The sequence below is a fragment of the Callospermophilus lateralis genome, chromosome 4 (assembly GCF_048772815.1).
Source record: "Callospermophilus lateralis isolate mCalLat2 chromosome 4, mCalLat2.hap1, whole genome shotgun sequence".
NCBI lineage: Eukaryota > Metazoa > Chordata > Mammalia > Rodentia > Sciuridae > Callospermophilus > Callospermophilus lateralis.
The window spans coordinates 99,014,497-99,033,905 of NC_135308.1; positions in this window are offsets into that span (position 1 = coordinate 99,014,497).

The window sequence follows — 19,409 nt, forward strand, 5'->3', positions numbered from 1 at the left end:
ATAGTACAATAGTATTCTCCAAATGGGAAGGACCCCCATCCAGCCAACCAACTTAGAAGGCATTTTTTTAGTGATCATTTTTATTACTAATTGTGATTTCAAGGCCTTCAATTCCAGAAAGAAGCAGAACAACCTCAAAAATGGATTTTACAAATTCAGTTTTCCATCTTATCTATATAATATTATAATAATCTATAATAATTACATTTTATCTATAACAATATACCTATAGTAAATTCACATTTGATCAGTGGAGCTATTAACAGCCCGACCATTCCTCTTCTACCTATTTGATTTGTTGATATATAGTTTGTTCTGCTTCTCAGTTGTAGATGCATTTCCAAAATAAGACAGTGCCCTATTCTCTCTCTCTGCCTCCAATAAATTCCACAGACACCTCTAATCATCAAGCACAATTTAATTCATCAAACATTTATAAAACCCAAGTATGTAGAAGATCTGAGTCATTAATAGGATTACAAAATGCTTGAAATCATAAACTTTGGGAGGAAGTTGGGTTTAATGTAACAACAGAAAAATAAGCAGATAAATTAGAGCCCAAGTGGCAAATGCTATATTTGTGTTTCAAAGCTTCTACTAGTCTTTTATCCTGTTCTGGATTTGTGGAGGTACTTAGTATAGCAATGGTCTGACTTTCTAGAAGTTGGAATATTACCAAAAGACTGTGTTTTGGTAGTTTTCCTGCTTGTGGAAGAAAAACATTGTTTATTACTTAGGATACCTTGATTTTTCCCAAAATAAGGCTTCGTCGGGGTTTATGAACACACAGACAACAAAACCAAATCAGAAATTGTTGATCAATAGTGGGATCTTGGGTTAGAATAGAATATTTTCATTATGTTCAAAATTACTATTTACTGCCAATCATCTGTTAGGTGCTGAGGAAAAAGCAGTGAGAAAATAGTTACCTATTTACACAGAACTTATATTCTTAATGAGGCAAATAGTAAACAAATAAGCAAGTTTATATAATGATAAAGTATATGAATAAAACTCAGAAATAGGTGATAAGACATGATTTGGGAGGAGACAGATTAGGCAGTTGGAGTCCTAGCTGAATAAATCATATTTTAACTGAGATCTGATTGACAAGAAGGATCAAGTTATATAAAGATACAAGAGAATCCTATTCCAGGAAGGATAACAACTAGTGTAAAAACTCCAAATCAGAAATAGTTTGGTGTTCCAGAGAAACAAAAGCAGCAAAGCTGCTTTCACCTAATGGAGGTCATAATGAAGTGGAGAGGGGGAGAGAAAGGGTCCAGGGATAAGGTATACCCTTCAATTTCATACCTGAAATGTAGGGAATAGGGCAGGAAGTGGTATGAAATAGAATTACAGGGGAAAGTAAAAAATAGATCCTGTGGAGTGTCTGAGGCCTCCATGAGAATTTTGGATGTTTATAGGTCTTGTGGGAAACTAAGTAAGGATTTTTAACCAGCGAAGAGGTAAAAGGATTGCATGAACAAATTTACCCTTTCACTCTACGTGGGAAATAAAAATAGGACTCTCTGTCATTAAAATCCACAAACTTTTCAAGAATTTCCAGTGGTCAACTACTGTGTTAGTCAACTTTCTGCTGTGACAAAATATCTGAGAAAATCCACTTAAAGGAGAAAAGATTTATTTTGGCTCCTGGTTTCAGTCCATGGTTGACTGACTTCTTTGCTATGAGTCTGCAGGGAGGGAGAACATCATTGGTTGAGAGGGTGTGATGGAGCAAAGCTGCTTTCACCTAATGGAGGTCATAATGAAGTGGAGTGAGGGAGAGAAGGGGTCCAGGGATAAAGTATACCATTCAATTTCATACCTGCAATATGACCCAACTATTCCACTAGACCCCAGCACCTGAAGATTCCATCATCTCCTAATAGTCTGTTCCATTATGAACCCTCAGTAGATTAATTCACTGATAAGATCAGAGCCTTTGTAATCCAATCACTTCCCCCAAATGCCACTGCTGAACATTACTATAATGGGGACTAAGCCTTCAACACTTGAGCCTTTAGGGAGTATTCTACATCCAAACCATAACATCCCCCCTTGTGGCTTGATAAAATGTTCACTTTAGAGGGATACAGAATGACTTCCTCATTGGTAACAAGCTGATACCAGATTGGCTTAAAGCCACTTTTTGTGAGGGCTTCACAGTGCTTTCCCAAAAGTTGAATGAGTGACATTTACCAATAATGGTTCAGGTATAAATTCAATATCTAAAATTTTGGAACCAATATATCTTCAAGCTCACATGGGATGATTACTTGGACACAAGCACTTTCTCTTGAATTCTGATAGGTAGACATTGCCCAGTTGTTCATAACTACTTCTATTTCTCTTGGATCCCTGAGAATGAGGAGCAGTGTCCTTACACTTCGCCTGCTTTTCCATCATTTATATTAAGTGCTTAAACTGTCTAGGCATTTGAGTTTGTGACCACATATTACTGCATTATTTAGTTTTGACTAACAGATAAACTACTAAGTACAGAGTATTCTCAGTAATCTATTCTGTATGTTTTTCCATTTTCCCCATAACTGCCAAATATTTGTTCTTACTTTCTCTGCTTCCTGTTATGCAATCAATTTTCTTAGCCGATAACTATTGGAGGTAATAAATTACTGAATGGAAGGATGGTCAAGGTGGAAGAGGAACTAAGTGGGAAAACTGTGGCATATTAATAATACTATAGTCTTTTATTCTCTTAAGTTGTATTAGGGCAATGCTCAGGAATTTTAGGCTATAATCAGGAAGCAGAAATGACACTGTTTATTTTAACAGAGACAATTTAATATAAAGAATTGTTAATCAGGACTAGACTGATAGCATTGGATAATCACAATTAGATTGAATAACAACAAAGGAAAAGAATGAGCACCATAATGCCATGAACTTAGCCAGGGCAGGAAGTAATTAATTGCTCCTACAGTTACCCAATAATTGTTCCTATGGCTGAGGATAAAAAAAGGGAAGGGGCTGAAATTATGTGAAAGTGTTAATATTTAAAAAGTTTAGAAGAGAGTCTTCAAGCCCATATTTCTCTGGAGGAGATGATTCTCTGAGCTCAGGAGAAGGGTACCAAGCAAGGGGTTAGGACTGGCCTCTGTGGAGGGAATGCCAGTTCTTCACTGCTGGTGTTTCTAAGAGGGCAGTCGTTAGAGAAATGCAAATCAAAACTACTCTAAGATTTTATCTCACTCCAGTCAGAATGGCAGCTATCAAGAATACAAGCAACAATAATAAGTGTTGGCGAGGATGGGGGGAAAAGGCACACTCATACATTGCTGGTGGGACTGCAAATTGCTGTAACCAATCTGGAAAGTAAATAGAGACTCTTTAAAAAATTGGAATGTAACTATCGTTTGACCCAGCTATCCCACTCCATGGTTTATACCCAAAGGACTTAAAAACAGCATACTACAGTGATACAGCCGCATCAATGTTCATGGCAGCATAATTCACAATTGCTAAACTGTGGAACCAACCTAGATGTCCTTCAATAGATGAATGGATAAAGAAACTATGGTATATATACACAATGGAACATTACTCAGCAATAAAAGAGAATAAAATTATAGCTTTTGCATGTAAATGGATGGAGTTGGACAATATCATGCTAAACAAAATAAGCGAATCCCCAAAAGCCAAAAGCTGAATGTTTTCTCTGATGAGTGGATGCTAATCCATAATGGGTGGGGGGATGAGTGAAGGAACTTTGGATTGAGCAAAAGGAAGGGAGGGAGGATGGGGGTAGGAAAGATAGTGGAATGAGATGGACATCATTACCCTTGGTACATGTATGATTGAACGAATGGTGTGACCCTTCTTTGTGTACAATCAGAGAAGTGAAAAACTGTGCTCCATTTGTATACAATGAATTGAAGAGCTTCCTACTGTCGTGTATAACTGATTAGAACAAATAAATTTTAAAAAATGAAGTGGTAAGTCTGGTTGCAAGTGTTGGGAAAACTATGATAAATTCAACAGAATAGACATATTGCCCAGTAAAGAGGCACTGCTGGGGTGACAGTGACAATGACAGAGACAGAAAAAGGAAAGAGCAATGTCTTGCCCCGTATCTAGCCTTCTGTTTTAGATAGGCAAAGGTGGGGCGTAAAGCTGAGAAACAATAACTTATTCACTCAAATAACTTATTCATTCCCAAAAAGCTGAAGCAACAACAACCCATAACAAAATTGTACTTGTCATCTGCATTTTCCCATTAAACTGCTAAGCAAATGGTTTATTCCCTAGGCTCCCAAAGTTCTGACATGTAAATGAGTTTGTTAGAATAAACACGGAACAGTTAAAATAAAAACACCTACAGAATTTAGTGGATTAAAGACAACAGAGGTTTATTTTTCTCTCCTTTATTAGACTCAAGTTGAAAATTTCACCCTTTTGGGGTCATTCAAAGTTTTAGGTCTCTATCTCCTTACTGTGCACGATGTTTTTGCATTTCCTTGCCTCCCTGATTAAAACTGGGTTTTAGGTTCACCAATAAACTAGCTTATGAGATGGGGAAACCAAAAGGGATTGTAAGCAACAGTTTCTAAAAGCAAGTGAAGATATTTTACACATGCCATTGAACTTATATGCTACTGGGAAAATTGGGTTACATGAGTAAGTAGCTGAAGGAGAGGCTAGAAATCTAACCTGGTAAGCTATACATCTGTGAAGAAGGAGGAAAAGGAGTTCATGGGCAACTTGCAGTTTGTCAGATAAATGTAGATCATAAACAAGTTAGAGAATAATTTTTCATTTCCCACAAAATGGTTTTGTTTATACCTTTCTCTCTATCTCTCCGGCTGTCAGGATCAGGGAGCAGCTTTCTTGCACTGAAATAAACTCCTGGTAGACCCTGAATAAAAATATGGTTGTATTTACATTTGTAGAAGTGTTTTTGTTTATAGACAAAAGCTTATAGACAGAAAATTATGATGATACTTCTTCATCTTAAATTTTTGCCACAATTTCTTTCTCTGAAAAATGATCATGTACTCTTTGTAATTTCTAGAAAAAAAAAAACAATGGGTGCAAAAGGATTTTACAATTTTATAATTAATGTTATTTTACTCTGGAGCCTTTTTCTTGCTGCCCAAAGTATCCCACCCCTCTCTTGATATCAAAGTGACTAGCTGTGGGTTCACCTTGAGGAGGCATCATTCCCTTCTAAGCAACAATTTTGTGCCTATATACTCTGGTGTTTGTTTGTTTGTTTGTTTTCTGTTTCTTTCTTTTTTTTTTTTTTTTAATACTAGAGATTGAACTTGAGGTGCTTAACCACTAAGCCATATCCCCAGCCCTTTTTATTTTTTGAGACAGTGTCTCCCTGAGTCACTTAAGGGGTCACTAAGTTGCTGAGGCTGGCCTTGAACTTGTGATCCTTCTGCCTTAGCCTCCTGAACTGCTGGGATTACAAGCATGTGTCACTGCACCCAGCTGCACCCATATCCTCTGAAAGGTTAAATTAGAACCTTATGACTCCATGATTGTCAAGGCTCTTCCTCATTTCACTATAGAATCTAGTTTCATCTTTTATGTTCCAATGTGCTCAAGCTACCACATATTTTTTAGCAGAATTGAATTGGACAAATTTGATGATCTTCAAAGTTTTCTTTTGCCTTGAAAACTATAGCTACTATAAAAACTACTATAATTTCCTTTTCCTATGTAAATATCTAAGTGTTGGCATTTTTTACTTTTTAGAAATTTAGAGCCCAAAAATCTCCTTTCAGGTTCCTTTTTGTTGTTGTTTTTGCTGTTCTTTTGGGAATCAGAATTTAAGTCTAGTTGTCAAGAACTAATAAAGATATGACCATCTGCCTGGGGGAATGCATAGTATTCTGTATATTCTTTTAAAGTCAGTTTCATATTGGTCTACCTGTATCTCTGAAATCATCAGCCATATTTAAAGCTCCTAATCATCTCAACAGAAATTTTTTTCTTAGATATTTCCACTGTTCCCTGACAATCACTTGGCTTTAGCCTACAGTTAGAGTCAGTCCATGTTTCAGACAGAACAATCTCAAAATCATGTCAACTTTTTTTTTTAGAAGAAAAGAACTTCAGACCAGTAACACAGATATGCAAGAGACAGGATTTGACCTTTATTTAACTCTTAGTTTCTATTCTGAGTTTCTTTCTTCTTACTATTGTATCCTTCAGATATAGCCCAGTGTCTGGCACAAAATAGCTATTCTATGAATATTTGTTAAATTAAGGCATGCTAAGAATAGCCTCACTTGAAATATTAGCCGTCAAAACTGGTTTAAACTAGGTAGTTTGATTTTCTCTGTGATTATTATAGTAAAAGTACAATGATAGTAGTAGGAAATTTAGGAGAATAAGTGTTCTTTCTTGATAGTGTCACAGGGAGAATAAATGACCTCAATGAATCTTATCTTTTTATCTGGAAGCAATTCTGAATTTACTAGCTTGCCTTTTTCTTTGTCCTAGAAGTACTAATTACTGTGAACTTCACATTTTAAAATATTCCCTCTGTCTTCCCTTCCTGCCCTATGTAATTTGGGATTTTATGTAAATAACACTGACAAGGAACAAACTGCAGTACTCTGCAGACATTTGTTGAGATAAAGATATTGTGTTTGCATTTATGAAAACACAGCTACAATCTTCAACAGACTTTATAATAACAGTATTTACATAACTAAATACATCAGGGACCTCATTAAATGGCATGAGAAGGAATCAGAGCTGAAAGCCTGTGTTGGCCATTTCCCTAACCAGGAATTAGTTACAAGATGATAAGGCATTGTTTGCCAACTCTAACAGGTTTTCATGACTAAAGGGACTACCTTCTTTATTTTTTTTTCCTTTTCTCTGTGATTTTGAAAGGAAGGAGTAAAAAGACAAAGAAGAAAAGTGTAAAATTTGATATCTTACTCTTTTGGCCTTGTATCTTGAATGATAGTTTCGTTGTTTTTGTTATTCTTTATAAAGATGTTACAATAGACCTGAATTTTACACTTCATAGAGTTTGTGAAAAATCACTTTATCACTCTGAACTTCTTTCAGAAATCATCTTATTTTCTCCTTACAAACCACATTTTATGTACAAAAACTTAATCTCCATCAGTTCAGGGCTTTCTTGCTCCAATCAGAATGATGGCTGTGTTTGAATAGTACCAAGCCATCGAGTGATGTTGGTGTTACAACCATTCCTCCTGGTGTCTCTCCATAAAGGCCCCAGTGATGGTTCTTCTCCCCTCTGGCCCTGATTTTTCAGATCAGGTAAGTGGATGCTGGTATCTCCCATTCCCAGTAGTATGTATGGTCCCCTTCTCCTTGGAGCTTCCAAGATCATTTGGGAAATAAGAGAACTTAAAACAATAACACAAGTAATCATAAAATTTGTAACTGTGATGAGAACTGTGAAGACAAAAAGTTCTGAGAAAAAACAGAAAAGCAATGCCTAGAAAAGGTTGGGGATCGAGTGATTCTTTCTGGAGGAAATGACCATTGATCTGAAGTCTGAGGAGAAGGATTAATATAGAAATCATTTATATGAGTGGAAACTAGTTATGGAAAAAAACAAGTTGTGGACAGAAGAACACATTCTAAGGTCTGTGAAAGAGGCCCATTTGAGAAACTAGAAGAGGTGGGATGTGACTGGAGCGTGAGAGTAAAGACAGAACACTAAGGGCAGAGTTATACACAGGCCTCAGTGGTGGCGTTAGGGATTGTGGATTTTATCTTCAGCCCAACGGAAGATGATTGTTCTAATCATTTGGCATGTGTGGGGCTACAAAATATGGCTAAATTTTCTTTTTAAACAATGCTGACTTAGGTGTGTAAAGCCAATTAAAGGGGATGAAATATGTGTCTGAAGAAAACAAGGATGGCCACAACATGAGCTAGTGTAACTTGAGCTACTGGGAATGAAGACAAGTGACAGATATTGCTGGAGTTCAGTTGCTGACTCAGTGATATGAATATATTAGGGGGCTTGGAGATGAGTGAGGGTCAACAATGACTCTTAGTTTTTCTAGAACAGGATGGGAGGAATGGATCTATTTGACAGATCAAGTTTAAGGATTAATACCACATGTCTGTTTCTCTCTATGCTGGGTTTGAGTTGAGGTTGAGACAACCAGGTACACATGTTAAGAATGTAGATGATTGTGAGGCTCTCAAATTCATGAGTATAGCTCTTGAATGCCTGGTGATTCTCAACCATTACTTTCCTGAGCTACGGAAAAATGAGATCATCTAAATGTTCATTATTATTTTTGGCATAGACATATGCACATATATCCATACTACGAGTTATAATTTGCATATGTATTCCCCAAAGGTCTGTGTGTTAGAGGCTTGGTCACCAGCCTGTGGCACCATTTGGAAGTGGTGGAATCTTTAAGAGGTGTGTCCTAATTGAAGGATGTCAGGTCCTTAAGGGTGTGTCCCTGAAGGGCTTGTTGAGGTCCTGGCCCCTTCATGTCTGTCTCTTGGCTCCTCATCCATAATGTGATTAGTTGGCCTCCTCTGCTGTTTGTCCTACTATGGATACAGTGTGCTCCACAGATTCAGAGCAATAGGGTCAAGTAACCATGGACTGAAACCTCTGGAACAATCAGCCAAAATAAACCTTTCCTTCCTATAAGTTGTTTATCACAGATATTTTAGTTCTCCTGATGATATTCAGTAACTAATCTTCAAATGCTTAAATGAAATAATGAATAAATACTTTAGGAAAGCATAAGAAGCCACATGCTATCTTGGGGACAATAAAGAAGTTTCATGCCTATAAGAAATATTTAACTTACATAAAAAGATTTTCAAAGTCATATATAAAATTTCCAACAAAATGAAATGAGTATTATTTAATTTGTTAGTTCATTGGTAAGAGCATATTGCAGAAAGGGGAAAATATTTCATGGAATTAAAAATATATGCATAATAAAACATGATTTGGAGTTCATAATTTCAATTATAGAAGAAATTCAAAACTATCATTTATTATCATTCATTAGAATGTGATTTTGTGCTTGGTTTTTATTGTTTATTTTTTAAAAAACAGTTTTTTATTGATGTAAAAAAATAAATGACAGCAGAAAGCATTACAATTCTTATTACACACATATACCACAATTTTTCATATCTCTGTTCATATATAAAGTATTTGATACCCAATTTGTGTCTTCATAGATTTACTTTGGATAATGATGTCCATCACATTCTACCATCCTTGCTAATCCCCTACCCACTCCCTGTCCCTACCACCCCTCTTCCCTATCTAGAATTCATTTATTCTTCCCATGTTCTCCCTCCCTACCCCATTATGAGTCAGCCTCTTTATATCAGAGAAAACATTCAGAATTTGTTTTTTTGGGATTGGCTAACTTCACTTAGCATTATCTTCTCCAACCCCATCCATTTACCTGCAAATGCCATGATTTTTTTCTTTTATTACTGAGTAATATTCCATTGTGTATATATGTCACATTTTTTTTTATCCATTCATCCCACTGAAGGGCATCTAGGTTGGCTCCACAGTTTAGCTATTGTGAATTGTGCTGCTGTAAACACTGATGTGGCTGGGTCCCTGTAGTATGCTGTTTTTAAGTCCTTTGGGCATAGTCCGAGGAGAGGGATAGCTTGGTCAACAGTGGTTCCATTCCCAGATTTATATTTCTCTGACTGCTAGAGATGATGAGCATTTTTTCATATATTTGTTGATTGATTGTATATTCTCTTCTGAGAAGTGTCTCTTCAGGTCCTTGGCCCATTTGTTGATTGGGTTATTTGCTTTTTTGGTGCTCAGTTTTTTGAGATCTTTACATATTCTAGAGATTAGTGCTCTAACTGATGTGTGTGGGATAAAAATTTGCTCCCAGGATGTAGGCTCTCTGTTCACCTCACAGATTGTTTCTTTTGCTGAGAAGAAACTTTTTAGTTTTATTCCATCCTATTTATTGATTCTTGATTTTAATTCTTGCACTATAGGAGTCTTAATTAAACCAGAGACTCTGCATCTAATAGAAGAAGAAGTAGGCCCTAATCTTCATCATGTGGGAGGAAAACAGTTTTTATATGTAATGACATAGATATTTAAACCTCACAAATCTTATTTACAGAAAGTTGCTTGTCCTGAATTCTACTTAAGATGGAGCAAGAGGGATCTGATTTACTTTCCCACCAAAACAACTAAAAAAAAAGAAAAGAAACAAACAGTGGTTTTTATGATGTTGGATGTCAGAAAATGATAGAAAATGATCCCTAAGATTTAGGAATAAATGACATGAACCTTGCAACTATTCCACGTTATGGCCTTGAGAGAGTTTTGATGACACAGACCAGAAGAGGAAACCCAGACAAACTGCATTGTCTTCCTCAGTTAAGGAAGTAGAGCTGAGGCTCAGGAAAGCCAAAAGGTCTGGAGTGATGGAGTGAAGAAAGCTGCACAGAGAGAGATCTCCAGAGAGCAACAGAAGGCCCCTTGATACTTAGCAGAGTGCTAGGCAGAGGATATAGTTGAGGAAACTACCTTATGCTATCAAAAGAACCACTCAAAGGGATATTTCATAGGGCTAGGAGTGGTTTCTATTCCCATCAGCCAGATGTGTCCTTGATGCAGTTTTTCCATCTTTTGGTTTTGATAAAAATCTAGTCTATATTTTATGAAAATCTGAATATGCTTTTATCTTATTAACATGGTGAAGGAGATGATTATAGCATTTTAAGAAAATAAATATATATTGTTCTTTATAATTCTTCTTTATCTTCATACATCTGTTTCACCTCTTAAAATTTTTTTCTCTTTTAACTTCTTATTTTCCTTTACTTCCTCCTTTATAAGGATCCTTAATATCTCTTATTTGCTATGGTTTATATCTTGGCCATTGATTTAAACTGAAATGTAAGATATTCATAACCTATATTCTCCACTCTTAACAAGTTTTTTGTGTCCAAGTTACAAAAAATATGAAATAGTGATTCCATTTTACTTACAATCTTTATCCTGTCTTGCATAAGAAAGCCACAACAATGCTTCAGTAGCATAATAGGAATGGCTATTGAAAAACTAAAGCCAGAGAAATGTGTTTAATCAGATAGTAGGTGGGATATCTCATGCCTGTTCTCATTCAAAGAAACAGTAATTACTAAAGCCTATGAAAGAAACAAAATAATTACAGACAGAAAAAATATTGTAAACATCCTTATTATTACAGACAGAAAAAATATTGTAAACATCCTTTCTGGAATTTATTTTCACAAAAATCTTCATAATATATACTCAACGAATCTCCCAATCTTTTCCCCCATTATTCTCTTTCAGCTGGGCACAGCGGTGGCACACCTATAATCCGAGTGATTTGGGAGGCTGAAGGCAGGAGAATCACAAATTCAAAGCCAGCTTCAGCAACTTAGTGAGGCCCTTAGCAACCTAGTGAGACCCTGCCTCAAAATCAAAGACAAAAAGGGCTCAGTGTTTAAGCTTCCCTGGGATCAATCCCAGTATAATCAATCAATCAATCAATCAATCAATCAATATTTACAAAGGCCTAATTCTCCTTCACTCTGCTTTATACCCATTGATTAATTGAATAACTGAGTTCAATTATTACCTTTCTTGTAAGACTTTTACCTTCCAGATGATTCAATAAGAGCACAGGTCCTATACCTGCCAGAGCAACAAAGAACACATCCTTCTTACTATACCTTAACCAATTTGTCTCTGTTTCTGTCTTATTGTCTCAAATACTGCTCTATATTTCATCTCTGGTTCATTTCTGCCAATCCTAGCTTTCTTTCCCAGAGACACCTTCAACTGTATCAGACTCATTCATATTTACAGTGCAGTAATCCACATGTTTATGCATTATACTTCACAAAGTTGATCTCAAGACCAGGACAACAAATAGTGGAGATAAAGGAGTCATTGATGATTGGCAATAAGGAGACTAAGAAGGCATGTGCTTATGGTAGCCATCATGTCATGTGATATATCCTAGAGAAAAAGTTCCAACTATTGTAGTACTTTGTTTTGGGAGAATTTGTCCATCTAGTGAATGAATCAATGCCTTCAAATCTTTAGTAAAAACATGCTCACAATGTGGACATGGAAAGTGAAAATGGTATACCTCCTGCAATTGCATTGTTGTGCAATTATAATTGAAAATAAAAATTTGATCTTTTAAAATAACAAATTCAAGAAAGAACAAAGTTCATTAGAGATGGTTTTGAAATTAACATTAAGAAATTTTAGTTGCTTTTAAACTTCTAATGATGATTTTCACAGCAATTTGGCTTAAAATATATAACCATTTGTTTTGACTCATTTCCTCTGACTTATATTTTATTTGGAGATTTTTAAACTCTAAGCATTGTTCTGAATTGTACTATAAGATGTATAATTGATGATGACTATGAAGTGGATCCTGTTTTATGAACAGTTTTACCTAAGACAAAACATCCAAAGATTTTTTTCTGCAAATGATCTTAATAACAAATGTGTCTTTTTATGAGGGGTATGACTGTTAGGTTCAAAAATGAGGAAATATTCCTACTAAAATTTTAGCCTGGAAAGATGAATCTTGGAATTATTCACATATTTTCTTGTCATTCTGCAGGAAAGGCCTTGAGTAAGGCCTAAGAAACAGAAGTTCGCACATTGAGTTAATAGCAGTCAGAACTCGAACCCAAGGCTGAATTCAAGCCAATGATTTTTAGCTTTTCACACTTCAACAATAGAACCAGAATTATTTGGTAATCTCAAGGTAAGAAGCAGTGGGAAGCCCTGGCAGAAAGCTGTTTTGATTTAGAAACACTGATTGCTGCTCTGGTTTGAATTGTGCAGTAGCCCACATGCATTTCTCATAGGCACAAGCTAATCAGGACCAACTATAAGCCCTGCAATCTCAGGTGACAGACAGACACAGTTGTAGATCAGAAGGACACTTCTCCTGACTCCAGAGTTATCTCTCTGTTGAAAATCAGGCACAGAGGTTTTTTTTTTTTTTTTTTATTTTGCTGATTTTGTGAAATGAAATAGAGGTAAATCTTTCATTTTAAACATAGTCATATGAGTAAAGGTAGAAGAACTATTTCACAAAGAAGAAAAGACAGTGGGATAGTGTGGTCTTCAGGACAATGGTGAAATAGAGTTTATTCAGGATGGTGCTCGGTGATTCCTAGGAGACAATGAAAAGGAGGATTTATATGTAGCAATCCTCTGTTGTATTAACCACATCTCGGAAACCTATTCATTTAATGGGATTGTTTATGGAATATTTGAAACCTGCTCTTACCTAGACTCACAAACCCCCCTGGTTCCAATAATGGTATGTTGGATCACAAGAGCTGAGGGTCTTGTTAAGATCAGCATTGCTTTCCTGTTACTGGATTCCTTATCCCCTGTCTTGCTCTATTCCCCAATTGAAATCACTATTCTCATTGCTCTAGAGTGGACCTTCTAATGGAAAGAAAAAGATGATTACCACTTGAGTAATGCTTTGTGATCCAATGATAAAAGCCAGGCCCTGTCTGAAAACTTTCCCAACTCCCATTTCTCTGCTACACTTCCTGTCTTAGTGCTAGCTTTATCTTGCTTTCAGGCCTTTGCAAATGTAGGTGCCATTCTCTAACCTATACCTTCATTTCCTCAAGCTCTACCAAGCTCTCTCATTTCTCTATAGGCTGGTTTGTTTATTTTTTTCTTTTTTTTTTTTAAGCCCTATAGGTAACAATACTAAAGATACACAAACTTCTAAAAGTCTATTAAAATTCTAATGGACTGAGATTACATTTTTAATATGTTTGATATGATTTTAATTGGAACTTCCAGAAAAAGAGAAATCCTGGGACCTACAAATGTCTTATTGTGGTCTTGCTTAAGTCGGGGCTGGGTGAAGCCCTTCTCCATATCCCCACAATGATTTTAAACTACCTTCAGCAGAGCTCTTATCACATCATTTTGTTATTTTAGACATTTGTACAACTATCTGAATTAATTACACTGTTACAATCTTGCAGAGAGACTATATTCCTAGTTCCTGGCTCATTATTAGATTTTCACTAACATTTGATAAATTATCTTGAATTTCACAAATATTACATCTAAGCAGAGAAGTCCTACATACACTAATAAGGAATGGAAACCTGAACCTACAGATAGCAAGGAATAGCAAACAGCCCAGCAGTCGTCCAGCCCCCCAACAGTGGTGTGTGTGGAGGAGCAGTGGCAGGGAAGGGACAAAGAGGTCTAGAAGCACCTATTTTCCTGTCATTTTTTACAGGAAAAGTTTTCATAGGTGATTAGGCAAATGGGGCTGGTATTGTGTCAATGGGAGAAATATGAAGTCTTTCACTGTTTTGTTTTTAGTAGCAGATGCTACTACTCAAGACCACACTTGCAAATTTTTTTATTAGGAAAGCAACTTCCTTCTACATAAATATCCATGCTAAGCATTTTACCAGGGAATACCATACACATGTGACACCATACATCTGAAATACACCCATTGATGGTGTTTTGCTCTTTTGTGAAATGTTCACCTCAAGTTACTAAAAGGTCATTCAAAACTTCTATGATATGTTATACTATTATTAAATATGTATGCAGTCCTATAACATTTCTAAGGAAAGCAAGTTAGCAAGAATGATACTTGAACATTATTCCCAGAATAATCTCTTCATCAATTCTGGATAGAATTTCACCATTAAGTGCTCTGTCATCTATTCATGTTTGTTAGAAGAGAGTTTGACATTTATCCTTCTTTTCCTTCTTAAGGGATTCTTTACTGCTTGTCAGCTAAGATAAAAATGTGACAAGACATGACCTTTCTGTGATCTGAAAACTATATTGCTATATGAGAACATGAATTGGGAAAGCTCTTGTAAGCTTTCTTTTTACTTGCTTTCTCAAGTGATGTTTGAAATGAAGGGAAGAGGACAAAATATACAAAAATGCCATGGCTTTATATAAAATGTGAAATTATTTCACACTGATTTTACCCTAGGTCAGCTTCTTTTTACAATTCTACAAGTTTACCTGTCTTCATACATTGTTTTTACCAATGATAAAACAATTAAATACAACTAACCTTGTTTAACTACTTCCTCCCATAACTATGTATTCAAATTGGTAAAATATAACAGAATATATAATTGGAATTTGCATTATCAAATTCCAATTATATATTTTTGGAAATAAGAATATTGTTCCCAGAGAGTTTTTCCACTAACCAAAAAAAAAAAAAAAAAATGTACGCTTGTATACTTTTGTACACAAATATGTGCTAACAGTAGAACCTTACAATTTATAGAAAAAAAGACTGTGTTCCATAAATTTGTAACTTAGTTGATAATTTGTTAATTAAAACAGTATTAAAAGAAGTGATTGGTTCTCCCCAAGAGAACCATAAAGTCTCAATTAACCTATAATTTAATATATCATAGATGATGCATTTAACCTCATCAGCATTAAGAACACAGGAACTCCCTTTTCTTCTTGGCTGCTGTTGTCTGGTTCTGTCTTCCAAATTCTCATTTCTGTACTTCTACTTACAAATGAGCAGACTTCTCACAGGAGTCCCAAAACTATTTTCTTAAAATTCTCTGTATGTCTTTAGATAGCTTTTCCACAAACAGCCTAAACACATGTTGGAAATGAAGTCTTATTTTCTGTTTTTGCTCTTTATATTTGTCTTCCAGGTCACATTCCATCAAGTCCCTAAAGCCCAAACCTCGTAACCTTCCTCTCACACTTCCCCAATGCCCAAAGTCACTAGGTCCCATTCACCCTTTCTCAAGGAATCTTTCAAACCCATCTGATTTTTCCTATCTCTAATTCTACTGGCTAAATTCAGGCTGTGGTTTGACAGTTCTTATATCATAGTGCCAGATCTCCCATTCCCTAAGTCCGCCTCTCTGAGGTCTGTTTCCCACAACACTAGCACAATGTAATCCAATTTATGAGTGTGGTTTGAAAGAACAGAACATGTCTTTTTAACTATAGTAGTTTTTCTCTTAAGTTTATAGTTCAACATTCACTTTAAAACCTCTAAAATACTTACAAATGACTTATGTTGAAATAGAGGAAGTTATTCCATATTTTTATTTAATTTCTTCACCAAGTGATGTATAGAAACAAAGATATCACTAATTTCCCTTTAAAAAATAATTACTTTTCTTTTGATGTATTTTAATTGAAATCATAGCTTTATTTTGACACTAAACTGTTGATAAATTTTGGTACTTGCAGTGTATGGGCAAGTATCATAATTTATTTTCAGCTAAATTAAAAGTATTACTTAAAATGTAGGAGATTGAATGAATAATCATATGACTAATGATCACAAACTGGAAACATGTTCCCTTTTGAAACATCTTTGATGATTTTTCACTTGTATAACAAATATTTATCTTTATAATATAATTTCTTATTGAATCTACTATGTATATGCTATATTTGTTATTTCAAAGAACACTCAAAATTAGAAAGCATGTCCCCTCTTCTAAAAATGTTAAGAAATAATAAATAATAATACATGTGAATGTGTTTTCAATCAAGTGACAAAATCAGTGGGTAAAGTTAAATACTGGTTAAATTTGGAAGAATGGCAAAGCAATGTGAATTGGATGTTATTGGAGACTCCAAAAAAAGATGATGTATTGTGGAGTTCAATTTATAACTTAAAGATACATAATAGAGTTTGGAGATTAAAAAATAATGTCTGGAATGGGCAACTTTAAACAAATAACTCAATCAACAAAGGGGCTAAGGACCTGAACACTTCTCAGGAGAGGGTATACAATCAATCAACAAATATATGAAAAAATGCTCATCATATCTAGCAATTAGAGAAATGCAAATCAAAACTACTCTAAGGTTTCATCTCACTCCAGTCAGAATGGCAGCTATTATGAAGACAAACAACAATAAGAGTTGGCGGGATGTGGCGAAAAAGGTATACACATACATTGCTGGTGGGACTACAAGTTGGTGCAGCCAATTTGGAAAGCAGTATGGAGATTCCTTGGAAAATTGGGAATGGAACCACCATTTGACCCAGCTATTCCTCTCCTCAGACTATACCCAAAAGACTCAAAAACAGCATACTGCAGGAAGACAGCCACATCAATGTTATAGCAGCACAATTCACAATAGCTAAACTGTGGAGGCAACCTAGATATTCTTCAGTGGATGAATGGATAAAAAAAAATGTGGCACATATGCACAATGGAATTTTACTCAGCAATAAAAAAGGACAAAATCATGGCATTTGCAGGTAAATGGATGGGGTTGGAGAAGATAATGCTAAGTGAAGTTAGCCAATCTCAAAAAAACAAATGCCGAATGTTTTCTCTGATATAAGGAGATTGACTCATAGTAGGGTAGGGAGGGAGAGCATGGGAGGACTAGGTGAATTCTAGATAGGGAAGAGGGGTGGGAGGGAAAAGGAGGGAGTAGGGGATTAGCAAGGATGATGGAATGTGATGGGCTACAAAGTACATGTATGAAGACTTGAATTGGGTGTCAACATACTTTATACACAAGCAGAGATACGAAAAATTGTGGTATATATATGAATTAAGAATTGTAATGCAAAAAAGAAAAAAACAAAGTACATGTATAATGGCATAAATTGGAGTGAACATACTTTATATACAGAGATATGAAAAATTGTGCTCTATATGTGTAATAAGAATTGTAATGCTTTTCACTGCTGTCGTGTAGTTAAAAAATAAAAAAAAATAATAAGATTATTTAAAAAAAACTGAATGACAAGAAAATGAGCAGGGGTATAGCAGTGAGTTAAAGGAGATCTTGAAAACTTCCATCATAGACCTTGGAACTCACTAATGTGGCCATATTTTTCTTTATCATGAAAATGATGTAGAACTAACATTACCTGTTATTATTTATAAGCAAGTTATTGCCAAAGATCTGTGTGTTTCCTTCAGACTCCAAAATATTGAGTCCATTTTAACTGGAAATTTCTTGTTTATTCAAAAAATGGTAAGTTGGTTCAAAAAATATCAACATGTTTAATGAATCAATCATATCAACAAACTTATAAAGAAGATCTATGTAATCATTTCAGTAGATACAGAAAACAATCATTATATAAAATACAACATGAATTTCTGACTAGAAATTTTCAGCAAAAATAGAAGGAAATTTTCTTTTTATATTTGTTATAGTTATATATGACAGTGGAGTCTATTTTGCCATGTTTATACAAACATGGAGTATATCATATTCTAATTGGGAAATTTTCTTAAGTGGAAAAAAGACATATTAGGAAGTCACAGCTAGAATCATACTTGATCATTTGGTTATATTTAATGATCAAAATTGATTGCATTTCTCATATGATCAGAAATTTGAGAAAGACATAACTACTTTTATTCAATGTGATGCTGGAGAGTCAGTGACTTAAAGCAAAAAAAAAAAAAGCAATCAGAATATAATGAAAGAAGCACACTTGTGCATTTGGAGATGGCATGATCTTCTATGTAAAAAAGCCAATGGAATCTAGAAGAAAACTGTCAAAGCTAATCAGTTACTCTAATAAAAGTGCAGGGAATTAAATGAATAAAGAAAATGAAGTACATTGGTATATATCAACATTATACATACAATCAAATGTAAAGTTTTAAAATGTCACTTATTACAGCATCAAAAATATCTAATATTGAGGAATAGATTTGACAAAGACGTGCAAGATCTATATCCTAACAGTTACAAAGTATTGCTGAGATAAAGTAAAGGAGTCCTAATGAAATGAAGGAATATTATATTTTTCTGGGTCAAACAACATGATACTGTCAAGATGCCAAGACTCCTAGAGTATTGATTTACAGTACTGTATTACAGTACAATGCCATGTTAGTCAAAATCCCAACAAATATTTCTGTTGAAATTAATGACTTCATTCTAAAATTGATGTGGAAATGTAAGGAATTTGAGTAACCAAAGCAACATGGAAAAGGAAGAACAAAGTTGGAGAATTAAGTTGGCAATCTAACTTGATTTCAAGATTTATGAGCAAACTATAGTAATCAATAGAGTATGGTATTGATGTAAAAATAGACATCTCCAAATACACTGACTCTCCAATATTGACAGAACAGAAAGGGGAGTTCAGAAATGGACCCACATACATGGATAACTGATTTTCACCAAAGGTCAAAAGGTGTTTCAATGGGGAAAGGATTGTCTTTCAACAAATGGTACTGGAATATTCCACATTCAAATGCAAAAACAAACTGCAATTTGCATTTCAGTATGAAATATGAAAAGCTCATCAAAAAGCATCACAGAATGAATCATAAAGAAAATCCTCCAAAATTTCAGAAAGAAAGCATAAGATAAAATTGTTATCTTGAGTTAGACTGAGTTTTTAGATAACACATGCACACAA